This window comes from Herpailurus yagouaroundi, unplaced genomic scaffold (assembly GCF_014898765.1).
Source record: "Herpailurus yagouaroundi ecotype Mexico unplaced genomic scaffold, PumYag 308, whole genome shotgun sequence".
Taxonomy (NCBI): domain Eukaryota; kingdom Metazoa; phylum Chordata; class Mammalia; order Carnivora; family Felidae; genus Herpailurus; species Herpailurus yagouaroundi.
Genome location: NW_024412525.1, coordinates 5,118,546 through 5,132,318, shown reverse-complemented (window position 1 = coordinate 5,132,318; position 13,773 = coordinate 5,118,546). Strand labels below are relative to the sequence as shown.

Below are 13,773 nucleotides of genomic sequence, written 5' to 3'. Positions count from 1 at the left end.
GACCTCTGGGTAAGCATTGTTTCCCTCCTCCCCAGATCCTCTCATGACATGTGCAAGTCCCGGGGACATCAAGGTCCCTAATACTGCAATGTGAAAAGTTTAATGAGAAGATTTTGTTTGTTGATTTGTTTGTGAAAACACAGGGCAACCCTGGGGCTCCAAAAGCAGGAGGAAGCACGGATTGTCCCAGTGGCGGAAGGCAAGGTGTATGCTTACCCATGACCTCATTCCACTCCTGCAACATCTCTCAGCGGTAGTTGCTGAGGACGGACAATTGCGCTAAAGGTCAAATCAAGACCCTTGTGCAAATATAAAAGTAACACATGTCAATGATTTCATTTCACTCAACAATTAATGAGGGAACTAGTAAGAGGTCACAGGTGCTCGGGGAATCCAGAGCAGATACATACATAAGCCATCAGGAAACTGCACCTAAGGCACCAAAGACGCAAACTTATCGATATCTGCAGGGCAATAATCGGTTGCATTTCCTCTGGACACAATTTGTATTTCTTTGGGCAAAATCATTTGCATTCTTATCGGTTTTCTACAGTTTTGCTCAAAGACAAAGGAAGACAAAGATAATCCAGAGGGAACCAGACAGGACAGCCAACAACAATCTGTTCTGCCCGTTTCAAAGGCTCTCGCAATTTTCCTAACATGACAATCACCTTCCTTTCATGACGGAGCAGAAAAGACAGAGATGGGCATAGACAGTGGGAAGGGGGACCCTGTCCAGGGCCAGTCGCATCTGAGGGCGGAGGAAGTCCGTGACAACGATGTCACATCTGGGATGACTTTCGAAAAACAAGAATGAGGTCATTTTCCCCACAAAGTTCTAGGATGCCCTTCAAAGGGCAGTCCTTCATTGCAGAGCACATCCTTCATACATTTATGGCATTCATATGTCCTCTCCTTTCTGAAAACATGGTGGTCATAGACAGGAGTTACTAGCTGTTGCTTTTTAAATGTACTCGTTTCATGAAATAAAGGCCGGAAACCCTAGGTTGGGTCTCCATCTCATAAATACAGATTCGGCTTTTGCTGTTCTTGGGTTTTGTTATTGTTTATCTTATTCATCTGTGATAGCCTAAAATCTAGAAGCCCCGATCCCATTCACAATTCTGAAATTTTGCGTAACAGGTAAAGTGGCTGAGGGCCGTGCTGAGCACCGCCTCCCAAGTCCCCCAGCCGATCAGAGTTCCCCTGGTCCTGGTGGAGGATGAGCACCTAACCTGGACAAGGCCTCCAGATGTGAGGCTGAAGAGAGACGGGAGAAGAAAATGAGACTTACGGACTGAGTCCTGGGGATGCCAGAGGGAGGCTGCGACAGGAGAGCCAGGACCTTCTCTGGGGCCAGTCTCCAGATTATTCCATGCATTGTGCTCCAAGGCTTGTGGAAAGCCTTCACCTACATGGTCCTCCCCGTCTGTGGCACAGAAGATTCTGAGGTTCATTAAAACCTGGTCTCTGCTGGCACATGGACCAGAAGGGCAAGGAACAGGGCTGGGGACCACCTCCCTTCCCGAGAGCCTGCCCCAATGCCGGATGTAGGGATGTAAGTAAAGCCCAGAAGGAGAAGGGTTACGGACTTGAGAAGCCAAAGACGGATTAGATCTGAAGAATGGGAACAGAGATTTCCCAGCATGTTAGATAGTAACATTTGCAGCCTGGCTTTTCAACTCCTCCACATCAGGAGTTTGGTTGCCAGAGCCCTGCTTCCTCCCCCACATTTGACTATCCCACTGCTGCAAGTCAGAAACCAGCAAAGGCACTGCTTTTAAAGGCACAGGCTGCCCAACCAGAGAGCAAGACCCCTTCCCAGAGAGCATGGAGGGCACAGGCACTGGCAACTGGGAGCTCCATTACAAACCAGATGGACGTCCCATCGTGGCCCTAAAGGGGAAGGTGGGTGGAGTCCGATGGAGGACCTACGGGCCCCAGCATTCTAAGCGTTAAGTACTGCTATCCTGAGTACCTGCTTTCTGCTGGATTAACGCCAAGAAAATGAGCAGAGGGAAGGAGACAGCTCCTGATGGGTTTTAAAGAAAAGTGCATTTAAGCTTAAAGTCAGTGTAGCAGAACAGCTGGGCTGGAAAACTGGCTGTTTAGCTCTGCAGTTGGTGTCAGGGACCCACTGGCTGCGAGACAGTAAGAGCAGCTTGCATGTGTAAACTGCAGGTACTGAGAACCGAGACAAAGGGCCTCTAGGGAGCAGGGACTCCAGGGACAGCTCTTCCCCATTCCTATACATCAGGGGGAAGGACAGGGCCTGAGCTGGTCGCACTCCAGGCACTGGCCAAGCTCTAGAGTTTCCATGTTCCCAGCTCTGCCTTCGAGGAATCACAACCCCAGGATCCCAGAATCTCAGATCCAGAAAGGACCAAAGATGGCACAGGAATCCTTGCTTCAGCTTCTGGGGGTCCCACTGCCCCTGGGAATGCCTGCACGTCCTCTGCCCAGCCTGCCCTGCGGCTGTCTGCAGCTGGGATGGGGAGGAAATTCTTTTTTGTGTATGCTGAAACCTGTATCTCTTCTGTCACCAGCACGGTGGACATACATACACTGTGGCACCTTTGATGGCAGTGGCCTCTCAAAGACGACCTGACTCACAAGTCAAGACGATCCAAATTCACTTGCAGGCATTTTTTTTTCTTGGCCTACCTAATGTTTTTTTTTCTTTTTTTAATGTGTATGTATTTATTTATTTATTGAGAGCGAGAGATTCCCAAGAAGGCTCCACAGCAGCACAGAGCAGGACGCAGGGCTCAGTCTCACCACTGTGAGATCATGACCTGAGCTGAAATCAAGAGTCAGATGCTCAACCGACTCGGCCATCCATCGGCCAAACGAATGTTAGAACTGCTTTTACATCCCATATCTACAATAGAGAGATTTCCTTTAAAAATCTGGCCTGGTGGATTCTCTGGAGATATTAGAAAGGCTGGCAACAATGAGCCCACGCTACCACAAGAAAACACCCTTTGTGTAGGCCCGGCTGTCCAGACGGCTCCAGCCCCAACACTCCCTTCTGTCCCCTGACCCGGCTGCCATCCTGGTCTGCAACAACCGATTGGTCTCTAAAGGTATGAGTTTGAGAGGCCAGACTCTGTCCACGCTCCGGGTTTTAGCAGCGATTAGAAAGGAAGATCGCCTTGGTCTAGCGCTCATTCCCTTCCTTTATAATATAGCCTCTTCCCTTACAGAGTTCTGCTCACCCCCAGGGATCTCCTTCCTTTTGTTCTGTTATCTTCATCTAGTGACCTTCATTAACATAAACATAACCAGAGGAGCAAAGCAATTTGTTTAACCCTCCTTTTTCCTGTGACCATGCATATAAGTCAGTGGTTCTAACAGGTGGCAGGACCACCTACCTGTACTGTACCTTCTGGGGTTTCTGGAAGGTATAATTAGTACCTTAACGACAGGGCTTGGGGGCCAGAGATGTTAAATATCCTGCTATGCAAGGGACAATCCATAAAACAAAACAAAACAGAACAGAACAAAACTTGGCCTTGTGGAATGCTTCCAATGCTGACTGAAATGGAACCCTGGCGAAGTCTTCCCTGTCCTTCATTTAGCTTCTCTGTGCTTCGGTGCGGGGGTAGTCCACTCCACTCGCCCAACACCACACTTCTCTCACAGGGTTGTTGTGGAGATCACATGACATAAAACCAAACGGATAGATGACACAATACGAAGCACACGGCAAACGTCAGCCATGACAACCCATCTAGACAAGGGGATGGTCAGGGGCGCCTGGGTGGCTCAGTCGAGAAAGCGTCCGACTTGATTTCAGCTCAAGTCATGATCCCTGGGTCACGGGACCGAGCCCCGTGTCGGGGCTCCACACAGTGTGGAGCCTGCTTAAGATTCTCTCTCCCTCTGCCCTTCTCCCCTGCTATCTCTCCCCCTCTCTCTCAAATTAGAGAAAGAAAAAAAAAAAAAAAAGAGTAAGCAGTGGGTACCCTGGATATCACTGCTCCCCTGAAATCCATGACATTTTGAGGAAGGCTCTAGTGGCTGGTAGCCTCAACTTTTCCTAGCTGTTCCCCTCCTCAGATGGAGAAAGGGCTTCCCCCCCTCCCCCCAGAACACAGCCTCTTGTGATGAGTACCCATCCATCACTAGACTCTCACCTCAAAGGGATTTAGGGAAATGGCTTCTGAGGCTCAACAGTAAGGCAAAGGGATCAGAACTGGATCCCAGCCCCCACTGCTGGAAGGAAGGCTGGCCATGACTAGGGGAAACGGGAGGGAGGCTGCACATCAAAGGGAAAAACAGCAGTTCAGTTCATTGGAACAAACCAGGAAGAAAGGACCAGCAACAACTTATTACTGAGAGAATAATTTGTAACTAGGTTACAGATAGTCTGAAGAGACAGACAATGGATGGTAGAAATGGACAAAATAAAACAACGTTAATAGAACTCTCTTGATGGCTGATGTAGAGTGAGAGCACCAATTACCCTAAACTTCTTACTTCAGATTTCCCTTCTGCATTTTGAGGAATCTTGCAAATGATTCCTTCAGGCACCAAGAGCAAGAATATTTAAATAAAGACTTGAACCTAAGGGGTTATCCTCAGGCAGATTCAATTAAGGGCAAAGGAACATTCCTCTTAGATTTACAAGTTACTGGTGCCCTCTGGTGGACAGTACAGGTTATGTCTGTTGGTTAGAAGCCGGAGATTTGAGGCTCCTATTTGAGGAAGCCGCCTCCCCAGCTCTGATGCAAGCAAGTGGAAGGAAGTCTCAGGTGCTAAGCACCTCACGTGCATTAGCTCATTTGTCCATCAGCTCTGTTTTCCAGATCAGTGAGCTGAGGCTTAGAGACATTAAGTGAACTGCCGAAGGTCACCCAGCAAGTAGCTAACTGGCAATTCTGATTCAGTGCCAAGGATTCCAGAAATCCCGATGGTTACAAGTGTTTCAAACACACACACACACACACACAGAGAAGAAAGTGGATGTAATTTTTGCCAAAATGCATCCCATATTTAGGTAACAGCTTTACCCAGTTTTGAGCAGTATAAAGCTGGAGTTTTTGAGTTAAAATTTCCCAATTTAGGGCCCAGGAAGTCTCACATTTCTTTAACTTGATTCGAATGCATGGTTTATTTCCCACCAGTGACTCTTTTAAAGGTTAACGATGAAGGGAAGAGTCCCAGAGTGCGAGGAGGCAAGATGGGGTTACCCAGACCAAATGCATTCGTTAGTTATAGTTTAAACTGTAGTCAAAACCTCCTGGGTTTGCACGTAAGATTTTACACGCGTGTATATCCTTTCTCTCAAGAGGCGATCCAGAGCACCCACCCCTTGACCCCAAGCAAGTTACCAACTACGACTCTATGAACTGTTTCATGTAAACATCCCCCTGCCTGCATCCATATACTCTTTTGCTTTCCTCTGTTTCTTTAAGGCTTAAAGGATACCTGGGTGGCTCAGTCGGTTAAGTGTCTGACTTCGGCGCATGATCTCATGGTTCATGAGTTCGAGCCCCTCATCAGGCTCTATGCTGACAGCTCAGAGCCTGGAGCCTGCTTCAGATTCTGTGTCTCCCTCTCTCTCTGCCCCTCCCCTGCTCACACTATCTCAAAAATAAATAGATGATTGACAGATACCTGGCTTTCCCCCAAGGAACCTTGGCAGTCATTTCTCCAAACCTCATGCACCTTCAGTAGAGGAGACGGGCCTCCCTGACCGCATCCAGACTACTATCCCGCCACACAGAAATCTCTGCTCTTTTGAGACTTAGACCTCCTTTATAGTGCCATCTGCTTACCTTCCAGATATTTTGCTCACTCATTATCGATTTTGGGTTCCCACAATCCTGCCAACATCCTGGGTGATATCGACGCCACAGGAATGACCCATCCAACACCCCCAGCCTCACAGGACCCTTCCTCATTGACCAACATCAAAAAACTCCTCTTCCATGATGCTTGAACTGCTCGCTCCATGCCACGCCTGGGACCTACCCTCACCTGGGATTGTCCACCTTTGTGCCAGTCCGCTCAGACTAAGTCAGTAGCACACCCCCCAAGTCTTGTTTCTCTGCCCACTGCAGGACAGCCGCAGCTCTGCTCCCTGTTCTCGTCGATCTTGGAGCCAGACTACAGGGCAGCCTTCATTCTGGGGTGCACTAGCTTCATGCTGAGGGAAGAAGCCCTGACTGACCCTCGCAATGTCCCCCGAACCTCTGCTCAGAAGCAGTACACTTCATTCCCGCTGACATTTCATGGACAGGCCTGGTGCCACCAGGGCACGGAGCACTACCCACCCTCTCTGGAGCGTGGTGGAGAGAAGTGGCAGATGATTTGATGACACCATCTATCACAATCTTGGAAGTCTTGATTAGAACATCGGTCTAGGGGTGCCTGGGTGGCTCGGTAGGTTAAGTGTCCAACTTCAGCTCAGGTCATGATCTCACGGTTTGTGAATTTGAGCCCTGCATTAGGCTCTGTGCTGACAGCTCGGAGTCTGGAGCCTGCTTCCGATTCTATGCCTTCTTTTCTCTCTGCTTCTCCCCTGCTCACGCTCTCTCGCTCAAAAATAAACCTTAAAAAATAAAAAAGAACATCAGTCTATCTCGGAACACAGCGGCCTGTCGTTCCTGCTCTCAGTCCACTCCTACCATACCATCTTTCAACTTCGTTCAGCCTGTCCATTTCCTATCAGCCCCTTCCAGAAATAATGATAGATAACATTTATTGAACACTTCATAGGTGCTAACTTAACATCTATTATCCCATGACGAAGCTGAGACTTAGAGAAGTCAAATAATAACTTGCCTTCACTTTCTCCTTCCTATCTTCGAGGGTAGAAACATCACTTCAACTGTTAGGGGAACGGGAGAACCAGGGAGAACTGAGAGCCCAGGCTGGGGACATGAATGCGTCCTAACAGCAATCTGCAAGTTGTATGATTTTTCTCCTGAAGTGCTCAGCGGCTGGGCTTACTGGCTCTCAGCCAGAGGTAATTCTCTCCTCAAGTGACATGTGGCAGTGCCTGCGGACAGTTTTTCTTGGGGAAGGGGCACTACTGGCATCTAGTGAATAGAGGCCAGGGATGCTACAATGCCCAGGACACCGGTCCCCACAACAGAATATCTCCCAGTTCCAAATGTCCATCGTGCTAAGGCTGAGGAGCCCTGGTCCGGAGACCCACTAGTGTCAGGCAATCACCTAGCAAGTTTCTCTAGTCTGTTCTCTCCTCTTCCCCGGACTTCCTGCTTCGGACTTCCTCCATTCTCTTCAAACCCTTCCACCAACTGCCTCCCCCACGGGACTGCGCTCTCCTTCCCTGCTTTCAATCACACTAAACCTTCCAGTCTGCCAGATACCATGAGCTCCAAGGCCCTTGCCTGTTTGCTCTTACCTCGATGCTCCCCCGTCTCCCAACCCCCGTCCTTCCCTGAGCTCTCGGCTTCTCGACTCTTCAAGGAGGCTGTTCCTGAACTCTTGACTAGATCAGGCCCCTCTTCTGTATTTCCCACAGCAGCACGTGTGCCCCCACCAGACCACGCGCGACACTAACCCTACGTGTTGCCTAGCCCGTTTCCCGAAGCCACGAGAGCAAGGACCATGTTCCTCAGTTTCAGCACAGCGTCCCCGGGACCTACAAAGTACAAGATAAGTGACAGGTGCTTAGTATTTACAGCCCAGGTGTCTCCATTTCCCTTTGGATCTCTCATACGCACAAAGTCAACACGTCCAAAACTCATCACTTTTTCCTACCTCACCACCACCACAAACCTCCCCTTTTACCATATTCTTGACCTCCGTGGGTGGCACCGCCATCCACCAACTGCCCAAGCCATCCCTGACTCCTCCCTTTTTCCCCTCACAGCCCCAGGCATTCATTCAGGAAGTGCGTCCCCTTCGTCCCTTCCGCATGGGTTTCCGTCAACTCCCCGCACTTCTTTTGGGCTTTTGTCTCAGACACAATAGTTTTAACCACTGACTCGATTCTGTCAGTTAGGTTCATTCCCTGTTACTGACTTCCTCTAAGCCTTAAATACCCGATGGGACTAGTAAATGCCCAGTCAGCACCCACTAAACGCTTAGTAAGTGCTATCTACTGTTCTTCTTGCCAGGTCCACTGCCATCACTCTAGGGACATTGTTTCCAGCCCAGGTTGCTGCCAGGCCCTGTTATCCCTGCTTCTGGACGGCACTTCAGTCTATTCTCAACAACGTACCCAAAGCTCCCCAAAATGCAAATGAGATGTCACACCCCCGCTTAAAATCCTTAAATGGCTCTCCACTGCCTTCAGAATAAGGTTCAACCTTCCTGGCTTGGCATAGCCCACCCGCATCACACCCCAGGGCCGTCTCTCGGCACTTCTCCCATCACACCCTTGGCTCCGGTCACGTGGAACCACCAAAGCCACTTCCTTCACTGCCGCTGCCTGGCTCGTGTGCAAACTGCCCCCATCCCTACCTCCAGCGCAGACCGCAGGCAACTGAGGGAGCTTCCTGATTCGCTGTGCTATTCCCAGTGCCATGCAGGATCTGGCTCAGATTAACATCAAATAAGTTATTTATTGACCGAATTGAACTCCCATGCTTTATTTTGAAGAGGAAACAAAGCAAAAAGAAAGTATTAACCACATGAGTTCAGGGTTGGGAAGGTATGTAGTGAGATTATCCCTGCATCCCCAAACCCATAATGACCTGCAATCTTTCTAATAGCACTGATTTTTGTGATACCTTTAGAGTGTGGATTTGTGCAAAGTCTAGCAAACGGGGGTGCCTGCGTGGCTCAGTCAGTTATGCATCTGCCTCGATCTCAGCTCAGGTCGTGATCTCATGGCTCTCGAGTTGGAGGCCCCCATCGGGTTCCGCGCTGATGACACAAGAGCCTGCTTTGGATGCGGTGTCTCCTTCTCTCTGCCCCTCCCCCACTTGTGCTTCCTCCAAAAAATAAACTTAAAAAAAAAAAAAAATTCTAGCAATCAAGCACCAACTAGGCATTTGTCTGCAAATGGCAATTTGAATCAGTGACTAGTTTCAGCTCGCCTTACTCTAGCCCGACTACATTCAACAATGATTCAGCTTGCAGCACCAGGTTAAGTAGGATGCAAAAATCCAGGAAACAAAATATGTTGTGCAGTTGGAATCCATACAAAGTACCTTAAAGGGGTCACAAAACGTGTAAAGGGCTGTGGACACGGAAACTGGCTTCATCCTTGGCTCTGATGCTCCTCCTCCTTTTTTTTTTCATTTTTAAATGCTATCCCCAGTATTTCCAGTATCACCCCACACCCCCAGGAGCTCCTCATACAGGTACATATTACATAACTCTAGATAAGACAGCCTACGAAGTGTGCCCCCAACAACTGTGCAGCATACACCAATCCGTGTCTGTTTTGCAGTGGCCCTGAGCTCAGGACAACTGACCCGAGTTTCACTCACCTTAATGGTCCCAGCTGGGAGGACATGACCTTCTGAGAACGTGGGCTAGCAAGCTCTCTGGTGGACAGGTTTTCGTGATATCCCTCAAAAGAACAGAACAGGAGGGCCACAGACCAGTGGTTTCAATGAAGCTACTGAAAATGAACGTAAAATGTTGTGCTTTTTTATAAGAATTTCCTAAGTTTCGTTAGCTTTTCAAGGAGGGCTAGAATCCCCCCAATCTAAAAACCTCAGCAAACGTTAGGCACGGAAGTGATAAATCAATGTGGACTTTGTGACAAACCCTCACTACCTCTTGAACTAGCCCCAATCCGAAACACAAAATAGAAGCCTGCACCTAGCATGTCTCCGTCAACTCAGTAGAGGCAAATCTGTCACCTCACCATTTGAAATCTCTCCAGTAGCAAAGACGGACAAGGCGATATAGTCGTGGGCTCAGAAGAGTTAGGTACAGACTGGTGCCTAGAAGGCAGGCTTGTCTCAAATCACCCTAGACATGCAGGTATGATACATTCTCTAATTCTCAAGGGCTTTAGTTGGGGAAATTCCACTTGACCTAACTAGCTCAAGGTTCAAAGCAACTCTGCAAAATCTTTTCAGTTTCAGAAAGAAACTGAAGGACTGGGGCGCCTGGGTGGCTCAGTCGGTTGGACGTCCGACTTCGGCTCAGGTCACGATCTCGCGGTATGTGAGTTCGAGCCCCACGTCGGGCTCTGTGCTGACAGCTCAGAGCCTGGAGCCTATTTCGGATTCTGTGTCTCCCTCTCTCTCTGACCTTCCCCCGTTCATGCTCTGTCTCAAAAATAAATGAATGTTAAAAAAAAATTTTTTTTTAAAAAGAAACTGAAGGACTGGGAACCTAAAAATGAAATACAACACTCTAACAGGTGAATGGTGGAAACTATCAAAGTCACTACTGATTAAGTACAGCAACTTCTATGGCAAATTCTATTCTCTCCGTCCCCAAATCAGACAGAAGACTGCATATAAAAACAAAAAGTGAGATTCTGTTATATACAAATTTCCCCAATAATGACACCACAACGGCAAAACGAAAAATATTTAATACACAAAAAGGCACAATAGAATCAACAGGGATTAAAAGCATTACATAGTGCAAAAACCAAAAAGATACAGAGCTATTTTATTGGCGCTTAAAAGGACTAGATGAGAACACATGAAGCTGTCTCCTTTCCCCATTTACTAAGCTGGCCACATTCAGTTACTTAAAGTTGCTTTTTTCCTTCCACGCGACGCAAGCACATTGGCTACACTCCTGTCGGTTATGCTACCTGATGAGATATGTCATTTGGAAAACTGCATGTTTTCGGTGTATTGGCAGTGCATTTTAGGCCACCTACTCAAGTGCACGTAGAAAATTTTCGTGGATCAAGACCACAGCGTGGCAGTTGTATCTACTATCCAAATTTACACACACTTCGCTCAGAACCTAGAGATGGCCTCTTTTCTAGTCAAGAGCTTCATAGCAAGGAAAGAAGAGATGGGCTAGAGGCATGGGTATAAGGAAGCAACATAGGCTCTGCTAGGCAGGCATAGAGAGGAGCTTGTGCTCGGCTTCCAGAACATGAGGTATTCTGAATACATACCCCAGAGCTTGGTATAACAATTCTTAACATCTTATTTAAAGCAATTTACAGGTTAGGTTGCTCCCGCATCCTTTATCTCCATAACAAACTATGAGGTAGAAAAAGGGTATTACAAGTATTCATTTTGCAGATGGGAAAAACTGAGGCTTAAGAAGGTCAAGACCAGGACCACAGAGGGTGGAACGATCTCACTCCTTACCTCTATCCAAAAGGCACGTAATAGTGCCTACAGACTAAGGACAGAGTCCTGTTCAAAGGCTGCTTACAACTTCTACCTTGCCAAGTGCTGAGGAGGCCAGAAACATTTCATTCCCCTTTTAAAACATTTTCTATTATTTTTAAAAGGAGGAAAGAAAAAAACCCAAAAGGAGACATTTTGATTATTTTAAAAGGAAGTGAAAAAGCAAGGCAAACTGAAGGAGAAAAAAGTCCTGTAGGAAAGGGGAAGGCTGGCCTCAATCTCTTAGTGCGGAGACAACAGTGGCACTGACTGCCCTCCCTGTTCTCCCATCATGGACGCAAAGGAAGCCTAAACTACGAGTTGTTTTTTATTAGATAGTAGCTCTGATGTCACAGCTTCCCCTCCTGATTGCTAGAATCTGCCACCTAACTCTCCAACAGAAACACTCCCCCAGACTGACTGGAAAAGAGGAATCTTATCTAACGATCACTGTAGTTACAACCACCCAGGGGGTGATACAGAAGGCCTTTGGTATAAAGGCAGTATCCAGAAGCAGACCTCTTTGAACTCTGAGGAAAAAAGAGCAACAGTAAGGGAAGAAGGAAGAGGAAAGGTAGGACATCAAGGTAGCTGTTAAAAAAAAAAAAAAAAAAAGCCTTAGGATAAGACATTAGGCGTTCTGATAGGTGTCAGTGTTCTAGTGATTATGTCAACTTTCAAGAAAGCATTTGCCGAATGATAGCGACTGTTCTGACACAGGAATTACTCTATAGCACTTGACCCTTTTCAAGATCCCTGACCCATTCTACCCCAAGAAATGAGGACTCTCACTTGCTGTGCTACGTTCCCAGAAGGTATCAAATAAGGATCCTGGATAAAGGAAAACAATCTGCAGGACAAGCAACATCTTTGATTTTGGATAAGCTACCAAGAGATATCAGCTACTTCTTTCTGCAGATACACTTCTCTGTGACATTTTCAGTCATTCAAAAGGCTCTGATGGAGGTACAGTAAACCCGAGTGTTTTTTAAGGTTGTATTTTCTTTAACAAGGTCACACGCACCAGTAACGGCATTACTTGGGACTGCACGTTCATTCTATCAAAAGATCTCAAAATGCTTAGGATACAATCTCCCACAGGTGAGAAGAGATCTGGCGGCTCCTGTAAAGGACGAATGTAGCAATGGTGACCGAGGAAAGCTCTGTCCACAGAAAGGATGTCCCAAAGCAGTCTGGAAAAACTGTCCCCAAGTTAGGCCAGGGAGTCACTTGAACCACTACCTCAGTTCAGCTGCAGACCCTAAGTATCTCTCCTCATACGCTGAACTGCAACTCCATTAATCACCTTCCGGACAATTCCAGCAAAGTAACCTCAGCATACCCTACGGCAGTGCAAAATTCCAGACATTTGTAAACATTGCACATTTTGCTTTTGGCACAGGGGAGAGCTTACGGGTTTTTTCTCTTTGAAGTGCAGATCCTAAACACAGCTACTTCCTATTTTATAGCCATTTTCAGCAAAGGCATTAGCAGTCTTGATAGTGTATGTACATACATATATATACACACCCATGAATGAAGAGAACCATCAAAGTAAATTCTTCTTTAGGGTTCTGATGAACAATTTAAGTAGATACTTGGCTAAATGGAAAACAACAGATTCACAGTATCTAAAGGCATATAGTTCAAAGTTCACATAACTCTCGGGGCGGGGGGGGGGTGCAAATAACTGGTTAACAAGTTTCCTCCTTTCTAAAGAGAACCAAGAGATAACACAATACTTCTGCAGAACCCAAGATCTAGCATTCACCAATTTCTCATTAATGACTTTTCAGAGGAGCCAAATATTGCATTGAGTTGACATTAAAAAAAAAAAGGTTACAAATGATCCTGACCGTTAAAAATTTTCACAAATAAAACAATGTCCTACAAAGCATTATATACACCTAAATATACATAAATTATTATTAAAACACAACTGCATATTTCAAATGCTTGGCAGTGATTCCATCTTATATTAGAAAAGTTCATGGCAGTTTGTAGGCTGGCTTGGCTAGACGCTGACCCATTGTTCAAGCCTAGGACCGAGAACCTATGATTCCATAGAGGGACTACGAAAAAATGGCAATATGCATTGGTCTTAAGATTTTTATCAAGTCTGATTTAAGTATTTAATACAAAAGCATAGCAAATATTATAAGTACAGTGCAAGTACAGGGAGTTAATGAGACAGGAGACATTTTTAGCTGTAACCTAAAAATTCATTCTTAAGATTTGTCACTTTTGCTCTGAATTTTCTGTCCAGGGTAACCTGATCATAAATATTAATAATGGTAATTAAAATAAGAAGTTTGGTGCCGGGACGCTTGGCTGGGCTCAGTCAGTAGAGCATGCAACTTGGTCTCGGTCAGAAGTTGAAGCTCCACGTTGGGGATAAAGATTACTTAGAAAGACGGAAAGAGAGAGAAAGAAAGACAGAAAGACACAGAGAGAGGGAGAGGGAGAGAGAGAGAGAAAGAAAGGAAAGAAAGAAAGAAAGAAAGAAAGAAAGAAAGAAAGAAAGAAAGAA

General features: G+C 46.7%; 1 long non-coding RNA gene across 1 annotated transcript; it reads right to left on the bottom strand.

Annotated features, from left to right (window-relative positions):
* Positions 1-6,515: 6,515 nt before the first annotated feature.
* Positions 6,516-10,101, bottom strand: LOC121021619 (uncharacterized). Its single transcript, XR_005786611.1, has 3 exons — positions 9,417-10,101; positions 7,538-7,618; positions 6,516-6,559 (listed from the first exon to the last, which is right to left on the bottom strand). It is a non-coding gene; the product is annotated as an uncharacterized LOC121021619 (long non-coding RNA).
* Positions 10,102-13,773: the final 3,672 nt, after the last annotated feature.